At 35.8% G+C, this 21,872-nt stretch overlaps 1 protein-coding gene and 1 long non-coding RNA gene across 6 annotated transcripts in view; one reads left to right on the top strand and one right to left on the bottom strand.

Moving 5' to 3' along the window:
* The window catches only part of LOC109437367 (uncharacterized), a 53,810-nt gene extending 36,097 nt beyond the window's left edge, over nt 1–17,713 (bottom strand). For both annotated transcript variants that reach the window (XR_002136241.3, XR_002136240.3), the window contains exon 1: nt 16,512–17,713. This is a non-coding gene — a long non-coding RNA (uncharacterized LOC109437367). The remainder of the gene's footprint in view (nt 1–16,511) is intronic.
* Nucleotides 1–21,872, top strand: part of CDK14 (cyclin dependent kinase 14) — a 547,463-nt gene that overhangs the window by 433,503 nt on the left and 92,088 nt on the right. The window lies entirely within an intron of this gene.

The raw sequence follows: 21,872 nt of genomic DNA, 5'->3' as shown, positions 1-21,872 counted from the left end.
AAACACAATGCCAAATAGAGAACGTCCCTTAAATTATTTAAATCTCCCCATAAGTGATTTCCCACTCTTCCTGCAATGGAAAACATTTGATCATAAATTCAATTAAATCAGCCACCATCTTTGTGATGTTTGTCCAGCTCAATCCTTTAGTGGCTAAACCAATAAACACACCAGCTGTGTGTTTGTGCATGTGCGTGTGTGCATGTGGGAGAGAGAGTGTGTGAGTGTGTGTGTGTATATGTGTTTATGGCATAACTGTTGTGGAAGAATCGATTTCAAGTAAAGATAAAGAGTAATTCTCATTTCTGAGGCCAGATTCTGACCACTTCACTGCAGCCAACGTTTAAAAGATTAAACTCTTAGCAGGGATAAAATAATGTATACTGTATTCCTTTAAATGCATTGCCTTTTATTTCCCAACACAGAGCCTAGTTTTAATATATTGAGTTTTAGATCAAAATTGATAAACTTTGGAGATGTTAGTAAAAGCTTTTAAACCCTATCAACCATTCTTCCTGTTTCTTCCACATCCTCTCCTGTCTAGTTAAAACAAAAGAAAAATGACTGTCAACACAGCTAAGTTTCTCAGGGAAAATGCCATAATAGGACTATAGTCCTATTTATGATTTCTCATACGTATGTCAGCTCAAGAGGTTTATTAGAGGCTTATAAATGTTGATTAGGCTTCAGACAACAGATATAACCAACCGCCCCTCCTCTTCTCTGTCATACCTTTGCAGATCCTACTAATTTGGATATAACTGAACCCTTATTTATGCATATATTTACGCATGTGTATATCCATGTGGCCTGTAGAGGGCAGCATGTTCTGGTGGGGGGAAAAGTTAAGAAGACAACTACTTATCTGGTAAAATATGAAATAAGCAACTGATTTTTTTTTTCCTTCAGCAAAACAAGTCAAATATCTCTAGCAGAAAAGCCTGAGCTGCCTCATGCTTTGATTGTCCATCTCTGTCTGCCATGGAAAATATTTTTATGATTTGGCTCAGCCATCTTGGAGGCTACATAAGTAAGGACTACACCAGGTTCCATGCCTTTGCCTCCAAGTGGAACTAAGCACATCATTTTATTTATAAGGATGAATACAAATGGGATTTTCCATTTGTCTCTCATTTCTTGTCACCCTGAACTGCAGTTTAGAATTTGAGTTGAGTCATACCCACAGTTCTGATTTTATTTGGTGGTCAGATGAGGCTTTTCCTCTCCTGCCTTAGAATTCAGCTTCCTTACATCCCTTACTTTTTGGTTGTGATCCCTGAAAGAATTCTAAGGTCTGCTATTTTTCCCAAGGAAGTGGAAAACATTTCCACAGAGACGTTTTCTATCCATTGTGATTTTAGGCTCATTCCCTTACCGGCCAGCTCATCTTTGACGTGATCCCTGACCCGGCCCTCTTCTCTATGGCTACAGTCATGATTCTCTCAATCTAATCTCTACTCTTCACTTAAAGAACCCAAACCTCCCAGTGTATACACTACATAATTCTTTTTAAAATTTTTAGAAATTTCTGGAAGCTACAGCAGATCTTTTCAGGATAATAGAGCAGCACTGTCCAATAGAGCATATGCATTGGTGGAAATATTCCATGTCTGCACTGTCACTCTGGTAGCTACTCGCCACATATGGCTAATGAGTTACTTAAAATGTGGTTAGTGCAATTAAGGGACTGAGTTTTTTATCATACTTAATTTTCATTAATTTAAATTTAAATTGTCACATGTGGCTTGTGGCTACCAAATTGGATAGTAGAATAGAGCATGACCTCTGGTCAGTTTATAACAAATGTGTTACCAAAATATATTGTGAGGTGGACTTGATTTTTTAGCTAAAAACCTACTGTCCAGACTTTTATTTTCTTGCTTGTTTGTTTCTCATATGGCTGTAGGCTTAAATCCAAATCCTCCGACTCGGTCCAGGATTTTCCCTCTCAGAACATCTGAGAGATTCTCAATTTTCAAATTCTTTGATTTTGTTGAATATTGAACATATCTCCCTTGGGTATCCAGAATGGAGTTTCAAAGTGTGACATTTCGGCAGCTCTGATTCTGAAGGCACTGGCCATTTCGCTGTCTAAGCTCAGTCACTTCTTTATATCTAGTTTTTTCTAAACATAGAAACAAATTTAGGAAATGTGCTAAAAGCTGTCAAGCTGCATACAAACTTGACACAAGTTAGCGTATTTCCTAAATTGGATCCTCCCTCCCTCTCTCCCTCTCTTTCTTTCTTTCAATAGATAGATAGATAGATAGATAGATAGATAGATAGATAGATAGATAATAGATAGATAGATAGATAAAATAATTATTTACATTGACTAATAATAAAGCCATTCTGAAGTGATCTCAATATGCTTTTGAAAATTTTCTTGTAAGTTCCCAAGTAATAATTTTTTTAAATGCTTCCATATCTTTACACATGATCTGTAAATGCACATTTTCAGTTTTCTACATTAGGCTGATATCGTTGGTTTTAAGACATAGAGACTTTTGTATAATGGTTTGTGTCTTGCCACTCACTAGCTTCTGCCTCATGTTACAGCCATGCCTGAATACACTCGTACTACGCATACCTGGCAATTAGAAGTAGTTAGACCCCAGATGATAATAAATGTGCAGCTTTTTAATGCTATTCATATATCTTTCTTTTATTTCAGCTGTAAAGATAGAATTAGTGCTCAAAGAGATAAACAGCTCTAGCACTTATGCCACCTCTAGCACTTGGGGTTGCTTTAAGCCATGATTATACAATGGCACCCTTCTGTTACAAATCATTTCCTATAAAAAGCCAGATATAGAGTTAAGGCAGGAATAAAGGAATGTGCAATTCAAAGGTTGTACTCACATTCAGTAAAGACAGCTTCAGCCTATTCTCTGCTCACCATCAAACCCCCCTTTGTAGCACCCATGGCCCCAGATCCATAGCCTCCTCCACACGATGAGACAGGAAAGCAGGGGTGTTTGGTGGTCACAGTGTTCTTTAAGAGACCCGCCTCTTGGGAAAGCATAGGCATCCCCATACCACAAGGCACAGCAAAGCCAATAGAGAAGGATCAGGTCAATACCTTCTTGTCGATACCTTGTTAGTAATGGGCTTTAGGACTGGGCCCCCATGCACAAAGTTCCAGGCCATTCTAAGACTTGCAGTCTTTCTGTTAATGGACATGGGTGTTATCTACTGAAGTCTCCATAATGTAGCAATTATTTTTGTATTGGGAACAGCTGTTTGCAAACTCCAAGAACACTTTAGGCTATTTGATAATAGAGATACCATCATACTAGTATGCAGGTTCATCTAGTTAATAAGAGAGAGAAAATGGATGGTCAAAGGCAAGGGTTTGGAAGTAGGAGAAGGATGTAGGGTACCAGTTTTTAGCTCTCCTTGAGTTGGAATACACCCGGCAAATTTGTTGCTAAAAATCACTCTTTAAATTACACTTTCTGTTGTAGGAGGAAATGATATCTTGTGATAGAAATGTATGACATATTTTTTTCTACAAGTTTAAAAATCTCTGATGGGTTCTCATATTTGTAGCATACATCACATCACAGAGTAGAATAAGTTATTTTCCAGGCCTTGAATTGCAAAACTAAAACACAACAGAAAATAAAAATGTTTTCTCCATACTAACTTTAGTATCAGCCCCAGCCACGTATGAAGTTACAGTAATCTTCCCCAAACACATGGTACAGTTACTCAGAATTCTAGTAATAGATGTCAGTTTGATATTCTACAGCTCTGCGTGCCCTGGTTCAGATGACTGTGAGTCACCCCATTTGGGGACCATTTGAATAGAACGGTTGGGACAAAAAAAGAGGGATGAGGATGGCTGAGTAGAAGACATGCTTTCTCACTGTTGTCTTGATAATTCTGGGCTTGAGATCAACACCTTAGTGCCTGCTCGGCAGGAGGAAATCAAGACATGTAGTACAGGCCAGGGAAATGGGAACAAATCAGGGTGAGCCATGAAATGAGACTGACCTTGGACATTTAGAATGAGCACAAACATACCTGGAGTAAAGGGGAGACTGGCAAAGTGGGGAAGATACCTTGGTGTGTAACACAGCAAAACACATTTACAGAATCTTAAAATTGAGAGGCAGATCCTCAAGTGTATCTATTAAGAAAATGTCTCGATCTTTATGTAAACTAATACTGAAAATACGTTTACTTAAGGTGCTCTATCATTTTATTGCAGTGAGCATTTAAAAAATATGAGACTTTTTGTGTGTAAGTTTACTCAGGCCCCCAATCCTCTCATTTATTCCATTAATTGTAAGTCTCCCAGTGAGGATTTTCAGGGATATACTATGATTTGGGAAAGAACATTAGTCTTAAAATACTCCTTGTACTGCATTTAGTATGGTCAGTTTCATTTTTTGACATGTCTGGAAGTGGTGGAGAAGTAGCAGTAATGTTTATTATTAAATACCAACAGCTGCATTCATTCATGGCACACATGGATGTGGCTGCAGCTTGCCAACTGCTTCTTCTGCATTATCTCATTTAATCCTGAAAATAACTCTCAAATAGTTTTCCATATATTTCTGATAGGAATGGTTAAGCTTATTTTAGACAGTTTATTTCTCTGTCTTCAATTATATTATAGCCTCGAGAGCAAATCTATAAATGTATCCCCCATTTGCCATTTTGTATATAGCTGGGCTGAGACCACACTGAGGCAGGTAAGGCATTCTCTTTGGGTTCTGAATTTAAGGTGATGCCAAAAAAAAAAAAAAAAGTAAACTGTATAAATAACATTTTAATGCAATATTTTAAAAAATCCAAAGATGGTGTCAGTGTTTTCTGTCTTCTTCATCAAACTATGCTTCATTAGCACCTATTTCCCTGGATCCACAACCTCCTCCTCTTAAACACCAGTGCTGGCGAGGTTATAGAGAAATGGACCTATTTATATACTATGAGGTTTTAGAGAAATGGACCCATTTATATTCACTGCTGATGGCACAGTGAACTGGGAAACAATGTGGAAAACTTTATGGAACCGCGTTAAAAGTCGTACAGATATTTATCCGTGGCACATTCAAGAAATTTAATTTAGCGTCATCTAAATGTTCTGGGTGCTTGGGAATGCACAGACAAGGTTCTTATTCTCATAGAGCTTACCTTCCACAGTATCGGGGACAATAGACGAGTAATAAAATAAGCAAAGCCACCTCTGAGAGTGGTAGTGCGTGAAAACAATAAAACGGGGCAATGTGATCAAAAGGAATAGCATTGGCAAGCTGTGAGCCCTGGGATTTCAACTGTTTTCTTTACTTTTCTACACTTCACACCTACAACAGAGCCCATCGCACAGTATATACTCAAGAAACAGGGGTTGAAGAAAGAAGATGCCCAGTGGTTAAGAGTATAGTGAGTGTGAGGAGTGTGCAGACGTGAGATTGCAGACTGGAGACAGAGGAATAGCCTCATAGGCTGCAGTGGCGGTCACTTGTCTTCCAACAGGAAGCCAGAGCAATTAAGTTTTTGACCTAGTAATTTCACTCTTTGGTGTTTTTCCCAAGGAAATAAATCAACAGATTAAAAACCTAGTTGCCCAAATATTCTCATTTCTTTATATTAATTTTATTAATTTTTTTAAGATGACTTGGTACCAATTTAACCAAAATTAAGGGAATGGGGAAAAGTTTAATAAATCATGATTCACTAACCCAGTGTAATATTACACAACAAGGTTATGATGGTATTATGAAGATTCTGAAAACATAGGGAAAGTTTCATGTTTTCTGAAAAATAAAATGAAAAATTATATGCATAATAATGTTAACTCTAAAATTCTATCTGTGAACTGTGACTAAAAAATAATATAACATGAAAATAGTGGTGTTAAGATAGTAGAATTTTGGGTGATTGTTTTTCTACTTTCCAAAAATTATCTTAATATTATTGTCAGATTATTTAAATAATATTTTAATATGTTTAAGTAGTATAGAGTTTCTGTTTGGAGTGGTGAAAGAGTTTTGAAACAGATACTGGTAATGGTTGAACAATATTGGGACTATAATTAATGCCACTGAATTGGCATTATGTAACTAATGTCACTGAATTGGCGTATACACTGAATTGTATACTTAAAAATGGTTAAAATGGCAAATTTTAGGTTACATATATATTCCCACAATTTAAAAAACAGATATTCTCTATAATCATCAGCGTGGTTCAGCAGCCTCCAAGATGGCGCTCAGTGAGCCCCATCTTTTAGTCTTCACATCCAGGATTGGTCTTGGTGGCCAATAGCATACGGCAGAAATGATGACACATTACTTCTGAGGTTGAGTTATAAAAGATTGAGGCTCCCGTCTTAGCTCTGACGCCCCTCCCACCACCACCACCCTCTGATCACGGGCCCTGGGGAAGCCAGCTGCCATGCCACGTGAACAGTAGGCCCACGGGATGAGGAACTAAGGTCTCCTGCCGGCAGCCCTGTGAATGAGCCACTTTGGGAGTGGATTCATCAGGCCCCATTAACCTTCAAATGACTGTAGCCTTGGACACGAGCTTGACTGTAGCCTTGGTAGAGACCATGAGCCAGAAGTACCCCATTAGGCTGCTCGGGGATTCTTGACCTGAAACTATGTGGTAAGAAATATTTGTTGTTTTTCTTAAAAAAAAAAAGAAAAAAATACAAAAATTGCTATCGAATTTCCAATCTAGCTGTCCTCATGGGTATGCAATAATAACCAACTGTTTTTCTCCTCGTCTTATTAAAGTCTTATTTTCTCCTCTTTTAATGGAAGTTCTCGGTGCAGCTACCTTTATGAAATCAAGTATATTACAAGAAAGGTGTGGTAAAATTAAGAAAAAAATTCTCTCATCATGACATCCACAGTATAGAGTCACACAGCTGAGAGCATCATTAGGACTTGGCCTAATTAAAATGCCTGGATTCACATTATGCATATGAAGGAGATTTGGTGAAACTACACTATTAAGAGAACGTTGAGTGGCAAAGCAAGTCAACATAAAAACTTCAAGTGAAAACCAAAAAGCATACACCCTCAACAGGATACAATATTTATGGATGTCTGAATTTGGGGGTTGTAAAAATTTTTTTGTTCACTAGGAGGAAAACAAAAAGCTAAAATGACCTCAAAAAGGACTTGCGCCTGACTTTCCGGAGTTTGAGAAGAGCTTTTAAATTTTTTGAGAGGAAATTTTATCATGTGAAAAAATGTACATAGTGATAAAAATTACAAAGAAATAAATTTATGTATGTGCTTAGACCTATCCACATATGAGTAACCTATCGATTAAAAAAAAGAAATGATCATCTCTGGATTACAGACTTACGAGATGTTTTAATTTTCTTTTATATGTTTCAGGATTTTTAAAATTCTCTAAAGTAATCGTGTCTTACTTTTATAGTGAGGAAAAAAGTAAGATATGAATAGAGCCTTTATAATGATGGTATAGAGAAAAGAACATCAGCGCTTGAGGCACCTAACATGCTCCATCCCTCACTTGCTGTTTGACCCCAGCAGTGTTGCTACTCCTCTCTGAGCCTCAGTTCCCTTGTTGGTAAAGAGGGATGAGGATCATCTCATAGCTGGGGTCTGTAGAATAAGAGAAATAACATGTGAAAAGTCTCTAGCACATAGTTAACTACTCAGTAAATGCTTTGTCTCCTTTGTATTCTTTCCCACAGTAGTATTTCAAACAAGGGTGTTATTTGCTGGGTGGTCATGTCTTTTGAAATAATCAGAGATCAGATAGTTAGTTCAATAGATAGTGGTTCAGTTTGCAATCTAGAAGACACTGGGTGACAGGGAAGACAGACAGGAGGCTCCTTGGAGGAGCAGTAAGCATTAAAATGTATTTTGACTTTTCTTTCTAGAGCATCAGACCTTGTAGAGGATACCCAACTATTCAACAGTCTTAATCCAATTTTTTTAGGCATAAGACCAGTTCTTCTTTACAACATAATGAGCTCATATAGTTTCAAATTCCAGATGCAATGTTATAAGAAAGCTGAAATTAGAGTCCCCAGCAAATCGATTGATCATTTGCCTTGAACTGACAAATCTTCAATAACCCATAAGCTCTGACCTAACCGAATTTTCTTTCATGTTAATTTAAATGGGATAGATAACTGTTTTTGGTGATTTTCTCCAATCTCAACCATTTCACAACTTTACAAGACAATAATTCTCTCTTTTTTTTTATGGAATAGGGAAAAATTATTTCTTCTATATTAGCAACGGGTGCTAAACTGTGTATCTTTTGACTTAAAAAAAATCTTTCCTTTTTATATTTTTCTTATTATCTTGGATCATATCCAGTCTCTAAGGAAATAAACATGTGAAGAAAGAGTTCTGGGGAATGTTAACTGCACTGGTATTTTTCTTCCTTTTATCATGCCCCAAGATTCGCTGAAGTTGATATAAATTCACCATGCCTTCTTTAAAAAGCGTAACAGCAAGGCATTCTTCCTGTAGGAGTCGGACTGTAAAAGGTGATTTCCTCTTACTCCATTTGGTTTAAGCCTGTAAAAAGCATTAAGTGAAAAATCTGATATATTTGTTAGGGTATTTATTGCATTACCAAGTTATATTTTCAGTTCTCAGTGAAAGGTTTATTGAGAACATAAACTTTGAAGAGATTTTGTTCAGGATTAAAGATACATTTTTTTCCTTTTCTTTTGGCGAAATAATATCACGCAAAATGATGCCTTTCAGGAGCTATTTTTAGCACTGTTTACAGTGGAGGAGCACATTGTACCATCCTGGTGAAGCAGATATCAGCCTCCAAAACCAACCTCTGGTGATGAGATTTGTAACTTCTGTAGGGTTTTAGAGAAATGAAAGTCTATGAAGTTGCCATTTCTATTAACTCAGTTTACCATAATACAGATGCACCAATAAGTTAAACTGTTTTCAGGAGCCTTTTATAGTGAAAATGTTTTTCACACTGCCCATACACTTGAACTAAATATTTCTAACTGATCCATCTAAATGAAAAACATTAGTCATTGCTAAAGTTTAATGGGTATTGATATATATACATATATGTATATATATGTGTGTGTATATATATATACATATATATGTATTTGATAAATGAAGATTTGAATTTAAACTCCTAATGCAGTCTTTTATCTTCGAAAATGAGAGCTGTCTATTTCACATCAAATGGTGCAGAAATTAACTACTTTGAACTCAGGAAAATTGGCTAATCTTTATTCTCTAAATAGCATAAATATCAATAACATCACAGGGATAGGACATTCTCTAACAATTTACTTTGCTTCACTCTTGATTTCCTAAAAATGTTTTGAAAACTTGTGAAATAGGTAAAATGATCAGATAAAATAGGTGAAATCAATTTAAGCAAGTTATGGTAAGAAAGGTCAACCTTCACAGCAGTCCTGTGAAGCAGGAGAAGGCTATTAATTTTATCCTGATGCATATACAGAAGTTGGAAAGGTTACAAGTTGCCTAATGCCCTTCAGGTAACTATGGCATTCCTGAAGGGCCACGTGGGGGAAGATCACGTGGTTATGAAGTTCTAGTGTTTATGATGGGCTATAACTATAAACAGAGTAACTGAGAAGTTGGGAATCAATTAAGTCAATTGCACATCCTTTGGGTTTTGAGGATATTCTGCGTTGACGTGTGAATTTAGAATTTTCTTTTAAGTATTCTGTAAGTTTTATCATTCTGATTACAAGGGCTAATTATTCATGTATTTTTATTTCTTTTAATGAAATAAAATATAACCCTTTCTATCATGTCCTTTAGTCAGCGGATTGAAAAGTAACTGGTTGTGCTTCTTCTGCTGTTAACCACGTTATTAAAGTTAAAACACTGAACAAAAATTATAGAATCATATAATCAGTAGTCCACTAAATCTAGACTCTTTTCTAAAATATACCTGAGGTACAAGTATAATTCCTGACAGGTTTGTACTATCCTTTGTAAGAAAAATGTCAATGTTTGGCAAGCTTTAATGTATCTTAGGGTAATTATTAAAAATTATATTATTTAAGCATGTAGAATGATAGGTTAAGTGCATATGGGTTATAATGTTTTATATAAGCTATTAAGAAATAAAACTTTACAACTCAAAGAAGTCACTGCTACTAGGTACTGGAGAAGAATTGGAGAGGACATTCAGGAATCCCTGTAAAAACAACGCAGTGAAGTAGGTAACTGATTCTTTCCTATAAGCAGGTTGAAGGGAAGGAAGCATGATCTACCTTGTGGTAGTTCAGTAAAAATAAGTTTAAACATGCACACAAGGGAGTTTTTTGGAAAGAATATAACATCAAGTTCATTTATATTAGCTTTCTCCATGAATATTTTATAATATCTGCATCAGTGGATTTATGAAGTGCAAATATGAAAATCTATAGCCTCAGATTAGTACATGGGAAAGTCTACTATAATTAATTATGTCATAAGTGAACCAATTTTTTAAAGCCAGACCACTCTTTTTAAAATGTATTTATTTAAAAGTGAACTTAAACATTCAGAGACACCTCTTTTTTCCAGGGAGGGTAGAAAATAATAATAAATGAAATCAAAGCTAGGAAATTTGAGGTAAATATCTAGCTAAGCTCTGAAAACCAAAACAAGAATTTAATACTTTCCTTTTTCTGGCCCACTTTTTGGCAGTTTATAATACGCTTAAGAGTGGCAGCGTTGGCATTTTCAAAAACTTGATTCATTCACATTCTGCTGAAGGCTCTTCAGCACTTTCTGTACTTTTCCACCAGATCAAGTTTACTGAAAGGGTGACTATGTATTGAGTAAGGGTTAGAGCTGCAGGAGAGCTAGCAGGGCAGATTAGTATGACTGGCTTTGGGGAATTTTTGTCTGTTATGTTAAGGCTATATTCTTCCTGTTGTCTTTATTTAATATAGGGCAATTGGGGCATTAACAAGAATATAGAAAGAATATTCTTTACAGCAATAGAGTTGAGAATTAAAGGAAAAGAGAGAAATATCAAAAAATGTAAGGGAACCTTATGGAAAACTTTACAATCACCCCATAATCCCTTTACCAACTGGTTAACATACAGCTTGGTGTATTAGCAATAAATCTTTGACATGACATGTAATGGACTAAGATTTAAGAATCAGACGTCTGGATATTCCCCATTTTGTAAATGTGACCCTTTGATTATCTGGATCTAATAAAATAATTCATGTGAAAGCACTTTGTAAACTGTAGAGCTCCCTACAAATAGCATTATCATTATGCAGCATTTTGACAGTCAAGTGAGCTGACCATTATGGGAATGAGTGTCTGCCAGGAAGAGTGTGTCATTAAACACTTTCACTAGAATAAATGAATAAGAATTGAACAATTTTCTGTGCAGAACAAAACACAACCTATTTATGGAAACTAATAAAAATGTTATCTGTTTACCTTGAGGGGAGGAATCTCATTAATTTTTTTTTTTTTTTTACAGCAGTGCATTGACAAAGAAAGTCTCAGCATTAAACAAGTCTGTCTCTTCATTATTAATGTAACTAAGAGTCTTGCCTGTCATTTCATTGCACAGCCCAGTGAACAGAGAAGTTCACTGCACAGGCCTAAATCTTTCCTTATATTAGTCTTTATTTTACCCAAGAGTTTATTCCATTATCAGGGATTCCCTTCATGCTCTGCTTGACCAGTTACTGACCCTGTTTGCAAAATGAATGCATTTGAGCCTTTTTTCTAAAAATAAGTCACTTTTTGAAAAATCAGAGCAGTTTTATGACTGCAGTCCTCCCTCTAAGTGAAAAGCTTTTATAAGAAGGTGATTAAATGAGCATTTTCCTTTTGATATATAGACAAGAAAGAGTGCTTCATCTGACAGGTCTGTTCTGTACAGTTGAGGAAACTGTACAGACTTTGTGAGTGAGTGGACTTCTTCACAAATCATTTTCAAGAGATCAGTTGTTGTACAATCCAGTGGCCAGTGCCCATTTGGGCAACTTTGCCACAGAGACAATGTATGCATTATCAAATGAAAGGATCCCAGCCCTCTGGTTTTGTTCTGTGAAGAGTGTGGCAGAAAGTAAAGCATGAAGATAGATACCCTCCACATCACTCACTCCAGGTTGCTTTATTTCCAACTCTGAGAGACAAAGCACACTATTATTCTTCAGATAGATATAGGCCCACAGTGTATGTAGTTCTATCACATTATAGAATGTGAGGAATGTTCTAGAACTTTTTTGTTCTCTTTTATTTCCTTTTAAGCTTTTATATGGAAATCAGTACCTTCATTGAATGCTCTAATAAGTAAATTGACTCTACTACACCTCTATTCTTTTTTTTTTTAAAGATTTTATTGGGGAAGGAGAACAGGACTTTTTTGGGGAACAGTGTGTACTTCCAGGACTCCTATTTTTCCAAGTCAAGTTGTTGTCCTTTCAGTCTTAGTTGTGGAGGGTACAGCTGAGCTCCAGGTCCAGTTGCTGTTGCTAGTTGCAGGGGGTGCAGTCCACCATCCCTTGTGGGAGTCGAACCAGCAACCTTGTGGTTGAGAGGATGCGCTCCAACCAACTGAGCCATCCAGGAGGCAGCTCAGATCAATGTGCCGTGTTCAATTTTAGTTGCAGGATGCGGAGCCCACCATCCCTTGCGGGACTCAAGGAGTTGAACCAGCAACCATTGTGGTTGAGAGCCCACTGGCCCATGTGGGAATCGAATCGGCAGCCTTCTGAGTTAGGAGCACGGAGCTCCAACCACCTGAGCCATCGGGCCGGCCCTACACCTCTATTCTTTAATCCAGCTTCCATGAGCTAAAACATTAATAAATCCCAGTAAAGACTTTTATATAGAGATTTAGAAGTCAATTCTTGGGAACAAAATGTGCCTTGTCTTAGTTGTTCCACAAGCAGAGATATCATGAGTTTTAGAGGCAGCCTTTTGGAACATTGTTTAAAAAAAAAACCATAAAACTTGCAGTCCCAGTTTATAAAGTAACTTTAAAAAGACAAGGGCCAATTTTCTTCCCACCTCAAAAAAAAAAAAAAAAAAAAAAAAAAAAAAAAAAAAAAAAAGAGGAAGGAAGGAAAGAAAGAAAGAAATCCTCCAGGGTATATGTACTTTGAAGATGTTCGTTAAGGACCAGGACTTGACCTTTAGATGTTTGTGCTTAAAAATGATTGTTTGCTTTTTAAAATTTATGTTTCTTAGGTAAGGTAAAATTTCTGTAAGTATAACAATTGTTATACTCAGTCCTCAAGCAAACACTCAGTCATTCAATAAATACCATGTCCCCACACTATACCGGAAACTATACCTTATAGGAAGGAGCCCTTTCCACCTTGCCATAGCCCAGGTCTTCCTCTTTTTTGCGGCATCATTTTTATTTTCCGTTTTCAATTTTCTCTTCTCAACCTTGACAGTCTCCTTTAGTCTGGCAAAAGACTCTGGATTTGCTTTGCTCTTTGTTTCAGGATGGCTTAGAAACTTAGGTGAGCTTTTAAAGGCTGTTTGTCACTATTCATGTTGTCTTCTTTCATATATATGTATCTTCATAGATATATTCTTTCATATATATAGATTTTTATGCAGGTAAAGTGTGTGTGTATGTGTGTGTGTTGCACAGGATAAAGACCACGAAAATCAAGAAAATTCATTATGATTAGAATAGCAGGGGTTCCATTATTTTCAACTGTATTCAAAGCATTTGTTTGAAAATTACTCATAAGATTCTCTCCACACACACACATTGAATTCAGTAGGGATTGTTTCTCTTCATTTCCATACAGATTTAAATTTAAATTTTAAATTTTAAATTTTCTTAGGTTTTTTCCCAAAGAGTTTCCACAGACAACATCTTTTACTTTTTATAATATGAATATGGAATAAACATTGACGATTTCCTGTCCCACAGACTCTGCCCGGTTTATGCGACCTTCATGAATGTAGAGCTTACTTAGTACATATCTGAGCTGAGAAGCAGTTCTGCCCACCTGAGGTGGATCCCCACTTAGTATCCTGGGATTGAGCCCTGAAATGGATAGGAGGGCCTCACCATTGGCAGTAGCATCTCCCTATTTGCCAGAACATCCCTGAGGCATCAGGCCCTCTCCCTTAAGACATGGAAGTCCCAATGTCAGCCACTCACAGAGGGTCAGCACTGTACCTCTAATGCCAGAATGCTCCCTGTTGAAAACCTGCTATACCCTGTCTCTCTAAACAGCTCTCTCCACTGACTTTCCTTGGCAAGTGCCCCTGACCTGCCTTCTCACATTTCTAGATGGCCTGATATCTGTTCTTCTTGATCAAGATACAGAGCTACCTGAAAAAATTCTCCTGTGTCCTTTTGCTAACCCCTCCCACACCCAGCCTCTGATAACCACGGCTCCCTCTTCTGTTTCTATAAATTTGCCTTTTCTAGAATGTCATATAAATGAAATTATATAGCATTTAGCTGTTGGCTTCTTTCACTTAGAATGATGCATTTGAGATGCATCAATAAAGTTGAGTGGTGAAATAACATTAGCCTGGAACAACTCTGTTAGCTAATTTGAAACTTAATAGAGGTGACCTAAAAGTTAAAAAAAAAAAAAAAAAAAAAAAGCAAACAACACTGATTTAGGGATTATTCCAGTGAGAAAGACCTAAAAATTACATGTGTTAATGATTTTATAGTAGCTAATTAGATTGTGGCGATTATAAGTATACACCTGTAAGGGGGGAGTGCAAAGTCTCTTCTACTACCACTAAAAATCACCTAAAATGTTGCATAAAATACCACAAGCACATCCGTTCATATGTACGTGCATAGCTGAACCAAGAAGAAAAGTGAAATCTGTAGGGGCCAAGAATGAAGACACCAGAGTGATAAGCACTACAGTTACAACTGCCTTGGCAGTGTTGCTAAAAAAAGGAACATGGAACCACTTGGGGGTCAGGAAACAAGGCTTTGGGCTTGGGAAAGATGGGGCATAGGAAATGAGATTCCCCATGTAGAGTCAAGACCCTCAAAGCACTTCAGCCTCAGTAATGGGCTGGCTTAAAAAAATAAACTATTTCCACCAAAGAGAGACTGCAAGGACAATTGTTTTTGTTGGCCTTGGTTCTAGATGAGGATGAAAAAGTCTCCCTTGAGAATTCTATGAGTTTAGGTTCAAATTTGTATAACTCTCATGGTCTCAGAAACCAACAAAGAACTTGCAGTGCTTAGTTGTTGAGAGAGCCCCAGGACTCCTGATAGAAGCAAAAGAAATACCTATGGAGAAAAATATTCTCAACCAAGATCCCTCAGGATTCCCACAGCTTAACATTAGCCAAGCATGAGTTCACAATCCAGAATTATAAAACGTATGAGAAAAAGTCATTTTGAGTGAGGGTTAGTAGCACAAGCAACAAAATTGGACTCCCCCTCACACAGAACTTCAAATATTGAGAATTATGAGACATAGAACATAACTACATTAAAAATGTTGTAAAGAAATAAAAGACCAAATTTAAAACTTGAACAAGAAACCATCAAAACTGAACATGTAAATTTGTCAAAGACTTAAAAAGAACTTATAAGAACAAAAATGAACAGTGAAAACAGCATATTAGACACAACTGATTAAAAGATTAGTTTAACTGGAACATAGCTCTGAAATAATTACCTAGAATACAGAACAGAGGGACTAACAGATGGAAAATATGAAAGAATGAGTAAAGACATGGAAAATTTAATAAGATGGCATGACGTTGGAGTTATAAGATGAGAGAAGAGAGAGAATTGGGGTAAGGCAATGGCTTCGAAAAATAATGGCTAAGATTTTTCTCCAGAATTTACAAAAAATGTGAAGCCTCAAATTCAGGAAACGCTATGAATACCAAGCAGGTTAAATCAAAAGAACACCTTACACTGCAATCTCAGATCTAACCATAAGGAAGAAGAGAAGACCTGACAGGCAGCAACCACAGAAGCCTATGAAATAATATCTTCAGAGTTAAGGGAAAATGCTTTGAACCTAGATTAATCCCCAGCCAACTATTACCTTATACGAGTATGAAAACAAAACAGAAAATTGACCACTAAATTCTTTCATCATGGAAAAAACTTCTAAGGTTTGTATTTCAGGTTAAATATATATATATATATATATATATATATATATATATATATATATATATGTATATATATATATATATGCATATATATGTTCTAAGAAAGAACATCTGAAACCTGAAAAGAAAGATGGTTAAATAAATGATAAACATGGGTAAACCTAAATAATAATAATAATAACAGTGATTAATCTGTGTCCCTAAAAAGCATAAAAAACAGAAATAAAATATTAGACAATAACAACATGAGAGAGGGGACCAGTGTCGTCAGAATTGAAGTGTTCTAAGGCTCTTGTGTTGTTTGGCAGGAGGGTAAAGATGAAGTTTAACTCTAAACTTTAAATAAAGTTAAATGTTAAAAAATTAAGGAACCATTCACTTGGAGAACTAAGGGTGAAAATTTTTTCTGATATCTTTTATGATAAAACAAACAAACACAAGCCAACTTACCCCAACAGATTGGATGGTTCTGTGGTGTCCTTGGTCACATATTTATTAAGTTTCTGAAGGGCAGCAGAGAGTGTTGTCAGGAACACGGTATAACCCCTATACAGACAAGTGAAACTGTGGCAATTCATTACTATTCCACCAAGAAGCTCCATGAGAGGTGTTTAACTAGGACACAGGATGATTGAATTAAAATAAGGAAAGCATTTTACAAGAGTTCTGACCTAGATGGGCTAAACCTGTGGGGAACTTCCTCTCTCTTGCCTCATTTCTGAATTAAAGAACTGCCGCTGTTTGCTAAGAGGTTTGTTTCACTTCCCATTACTCCCAAGCTCATACTCAGAAGCACTGAGAATTTCATGTGTAGTATACAGAAGTAGACTTCAGTTTCTTTACATCATTCTTTACATCACTTCTGTGTTCTGTATTGAACTATTTCAAGTCTTTCCTAATCCTATTAAGTGTGTTTTAACTAAATTGGCTCAAATGAATGGACCAACTCTTGTGAAGTCATCCACAGGACAGTCCAACCTGTGCGACCTTAAACAAATTTATAGAGGAATTTAAAAAGTGTGGCATTACCACAATAGTAAGACTGTGTGAAGCAACTGACAAGCCTGATCTTGTGGAGAAAGAAGGTGTCAAGTTCTGGATTGGCCATCTGATGGTGCCCTGCCATCCAACCAGACTACTGATGACTGGTTATGACGTGTAAAAATGAAGTTTCTTGAAGAACCTGGTTGTATTGTTGTCATCATGTTGCAGGTCTTGAGAGAACTCGAATGCAAGACAAAAGTAGAGTGGAGCTTTTAAAAGCAAGCCAATTTGGTATTTGGAGAAGTACTGTCCTAAAATCTACCTGCATGTCATAGATACCAGCAGTCATAGAAATTACCATTGCAATCAATAAAACTGGGCTGCCTGATGTTATTGCCTTGGAAATGGAACTTAACTCTTTTACTGCATTAATTGATTTCAAGTTTTTTTTCAAACTGTGTCAAAAATCCACACAAAATGAAAAGTTGATCTTTTGATTGTTTTAAGCATTTAATAACATTTGAAACTGCTTTGTACATAAATGACATTATTTTTAATTAAACCTTGGGTATATGGTAATTATAATGGTATAGTCAATATATACCATTATATTGAATTTTAACAAAAAAATACTCAAAATATACTAAGTGGCATCAATTGGATTTAAGTATAGATAAATTAGAATCTAGTGGCATTGAAAACATAAAAAAATTTATTACAAAATGTTACACACTATGGCATAAAAAACACGATTGTTGTTGATAGTGCAAGCCACAGGAAAACATATGTGAACACCATAGCAAAAGAGTTAAGACAGGTCCCAATTTTTTGTAACAATTAGGCAGCTGTCGGCTTGGTGAGTGATTCGTCTAAGGAAGCTTTCATAGGAGCATTGATAAACAGTTTTATCAGGCCTCATGCTTGGCAGAATTGTAGCCTCTGTTTTGATTACAATCAGCCTGTTTGGAAACTTAGCAAAAGATTCTTGCTGTTCATCATTTTAAAAAATGCTTATCATTTTTGTCAATTGACCTTTCCTAAAACCATGCAATATTGAGTTATAAGCCTTCTTCAAATATATTCCCATGCCAGAATCTTATCAAAGTATAAGAAATGTAGAGAGATTGGGTGCCGAAATACCCAGCACAATACTTGTGTGGTTTTAATACCATACATAATTAAAATCCCAGGAATTATGAAAAATAGTCTAGATGGTCTGTGGTTTATCCCTTCAGTCATTTCAAACATTGATAGTAAGACCAATATGGCTATTGCCTGCTACTTTATGTTTATATCTCCTATATTTAAAACAATATACATCAGGTTTGTGTAACCACTGATTTTGTTGGCTTGTGACCAAGTCACATGATAATTTTTTTAATATCTTCCTATCTCATTTTGTGAAGTTTTGAAAACCTCGATTTTGAGAATCACAAAATTCTGGTGGAAAAGTTCATGTAAAATCCACATTGTACAGAAGCACACATCTTTAATGTCTCCAGACAAAACATCTTAAAACTAATTTACTGTTTGCACTTTGGGGAGCAACTTAAAGAGATGGCCTGAAAAGAGAATGGGAGTGAGCTATTAAATATTTTCAGCAAAATAGTTTGCTTGTCTGGTCTAGGACATATGGAATATGCCCTTTAGTAAGTTTTTTTTTTTAGTTAGGCATGTTTTGTTGTTGTATCTAAATTAATACTTAATCATAAAATTTCTGAAAATCCTATCCTTTTTCCCCCCATTTTTATTGGATTTGTCTGCCAACTATTGTTAGAAGTATGATTTTTTTCCTTCTCTTCCAATATTTCTTGCTAATAAAGAGAAGTTAGTTTCTGCTAATGAATTGAGCAGATATCTAATAGTTTATATTCCTATTCAGCTGTATAACTTAATATTTGTATACTTGATAATTTATCTTATGTAATTGATAAAATGGTTCTGTGTATTGATGTTAATCAGTCATATATTTGTACTGTCTGGAATGTATGATTATAGTTTTTGGGGAGAAATAATTTGTCAGTGTCCACCAGCTTGTAAAAACTTAGTGTGAGAGTTTAAACATCTAAATAAATATTTAAATGCATAAAATAAAAGAGAAAAAGTTAAGAAGTAATCACTAAATACATGGAAATAGAATGTATAACTTCTAAAACAGAAGATGGAAATGTTGAATTTTAAAACTCAATCCAAAAAAAGGCAGTAAAAGGAAAAAAAGATAAAGCAGGTCAAAATAGAACACAACATTAAGATGATAGCAGTAATTCTAAATATATCAGTAATCACAAAAAGTAAATGGACTAAATTGTTTTCTTAGATGATGGAGGTCGTTTAATTAGATAAGTATTAAACCCACCTATATAGTATTTATGAGACACCTTAAAATTATGAATATGAAACATTAAAATGAAGAGGGTAACAAAAGGTATGCCAAGCAAATATTAAACAAAGCTGAGAAAACTGAGGTCATTAAATTAATATGAGAAGAAGAAAAACAGAACTTTAGCCCAGAAAGCTTTATTAAAGGTAAAAGGGGGACTACAGAAGCCTTGATGACTTAATTTACCAGGAAGAGATAATAGCACTAGATTGTTATGCATTTAATTATTCAGCTTTAGAATATATAAAACAAAAATTGGTGCAATTACAAAGGAAAATTTTAAAATCTACCATCGCAGTAGGAGATTGCAAATAACAAACACAGTCATTCTAACATTCTGATATGGTACACACTTAAGACTTGGGTTAAAACTTCCAAATAAGATATCCCGAAGGGTCATATTTCAACTTGGATGGACTCAAAGAGTGGTTCTGGTAATGACGAAAAATCTGATGTTGAAAATGCATGTGGGGAGTTGGAATAAAAGTGGTTCTTGAAAGGCAAGTGAGGAAATAGCAAACTTTCTAAATTAAAATTATATATATAAATATTTGTATATAAACCGAATATCACAAATAAGCATTTGATTATTGACATTAAAATTTAGTCAATTTGGGAGATAGGAAATGAGATTCTTACATTGGTGAATTCCTTATAATTATGAGGTGTGATCAAACAATACAGTGAATGTTTAAAAAAAATTTATTACTATAAAAGACACATTGCCATTAATTCCCATCAGGATACTCCCCCTCACTTCAAACACACTAATCCCATCATTCTTGCCACTTTCTGAAGCAGTTCTGGAAGTCCTCTTCAGTGAGTGTCTTTAGTTGTGCTGTCGTGGCTGCCTCATTGTTCTGAATCATTTTGACTTTGGGGAAGAGCCAGAAGTCCCACGGTGCCAGATCCAGTGAATATGGTGGATGAGGACACACCGTAATGTTTTTATTTGACAGAAATTGCCACATACCAGAAACAATGTGTGACATGGAGCATTGTCATGATGGAGGATGATTTACGGCACACTTTAAAACATACCTTCACTCAACCGTAGCTCCCACCCAACTGACTGCACCGAACAAGTTGAAACTTGTCACACACTGTTACTGAGGTTCAATACGTCACTTCCCTTATTGAAGATCCCTGCCTTTCTGTTGGATGGCACTGGGCAGCTGCATTCACCATATTTTGTGATCACAACAGAAAGGCTCCATGTCATACATAAACATTTTGAATCGATTCAGGACATCAAGTCAGCAATGACAGCACAACCAAAGACACTCATGAAAGAGGACTTCCAGAACTGCTTCAGAAAGTAGCAAGAACGATGGGATAAGTGTGTTTGAAGCAAGAGGGGATATTTTGAGGGGGATTAATGGCAATGTGTCTTTTACTGAATACATTTTTTTAATTTAAACATTCACCATATTTTTTATCATACCTCATAGGTACATATGAATTCAATTTAAATATGATCAACAATCTATTGCAAAAACAAAGATACAACTATAAATATTTATAATTCTTCAAAATAGTGAAACCATGCTTCAAGTACGATCCATGGCTTATTGGAGATTCTGCAGACATAATGGGGTCTGTCAGGACTAAAACTCAGATCTAGTCTCAGTGTGGCACTGTTGTTCTCTTTTATCAAAGCTATATAAAATTTACTCTTTTTTTTTATTTTTTTAAAAGATTTTTATTAAAAATATGATTAACATGCAATGTATTAGTAGTTAAAGCTATATAAATTTATACCAATATGTTCTTCACCATGATTCTATATAAATTGTACATTCAGTAAAAGTGCAACCTTTACCATGAAGTCTACCGGTCTCAGACTTTCCATTTGATATTTTAAAAATATTAATGAAAAGTTTATAATAGTGAGAAGAGTCTGAGGAAGAGGAAGGAATAGTTTGGATGGCCCTGACCCCTCTTAAAGGGAAGGGTTAAAAAAAACTCTAGAGAATTTTGACAGTTTCTCCTTTTCCTGCTAATTTCTCTTTGCTAGGCAGAGACATTTAAGACCAATTCACTGATCAGTTTTGTTTTTTGTTATTTTTTAGAAAAAACAAACAAACAGACAGCCATTGCAGCAGCCAGACACTGAACCCATCTGTGAGACCTTCAGGTGTAAAGATTTAGAGAGAAAGTCTCTCTTAGACTGGATCTTTGTAGAAATATTTTTCTTTGCTCTTTTCCCTTTTTCTTTCTCTACCCAAATGCATTACCTTCTCTCCTCTTCCTCACTGCCAATTCTCCCCACCCCATAACAGTTTTAAATCAATACTACAGTACTGTGTGAGGAGAGGCACAGGAGAGTTGGTCACTGAGGAAAAATGTTTATTGGCTAATTGTGTGTTTAGTAGTTTCAAGACTTTTGAACAAATACCTACGGGCAGGTGCAACTTTGTACACAGTCTTCTGGCTGCACTTATAAG

This window comes from Rhinolophus sinicus, chromosome 4, assembly GCF_057876585.1.
Source record: "Rhinolophus sinicus isolate RSI-liver-muscle chromosome 4, RSI-T2T, whole genome shotgun sequence".
Lineage (NCBI taxonomy): Eukaryota > Metazoa > Chordata > Mammalia > Chiroptera > Rhinolophidae > Rhinolophus > Rhinolophus sinicus.
Note: the sequence above shows the minus strand (reverse complement) of the source record. Positions and strands in the feature narration are given on the sequence as shown.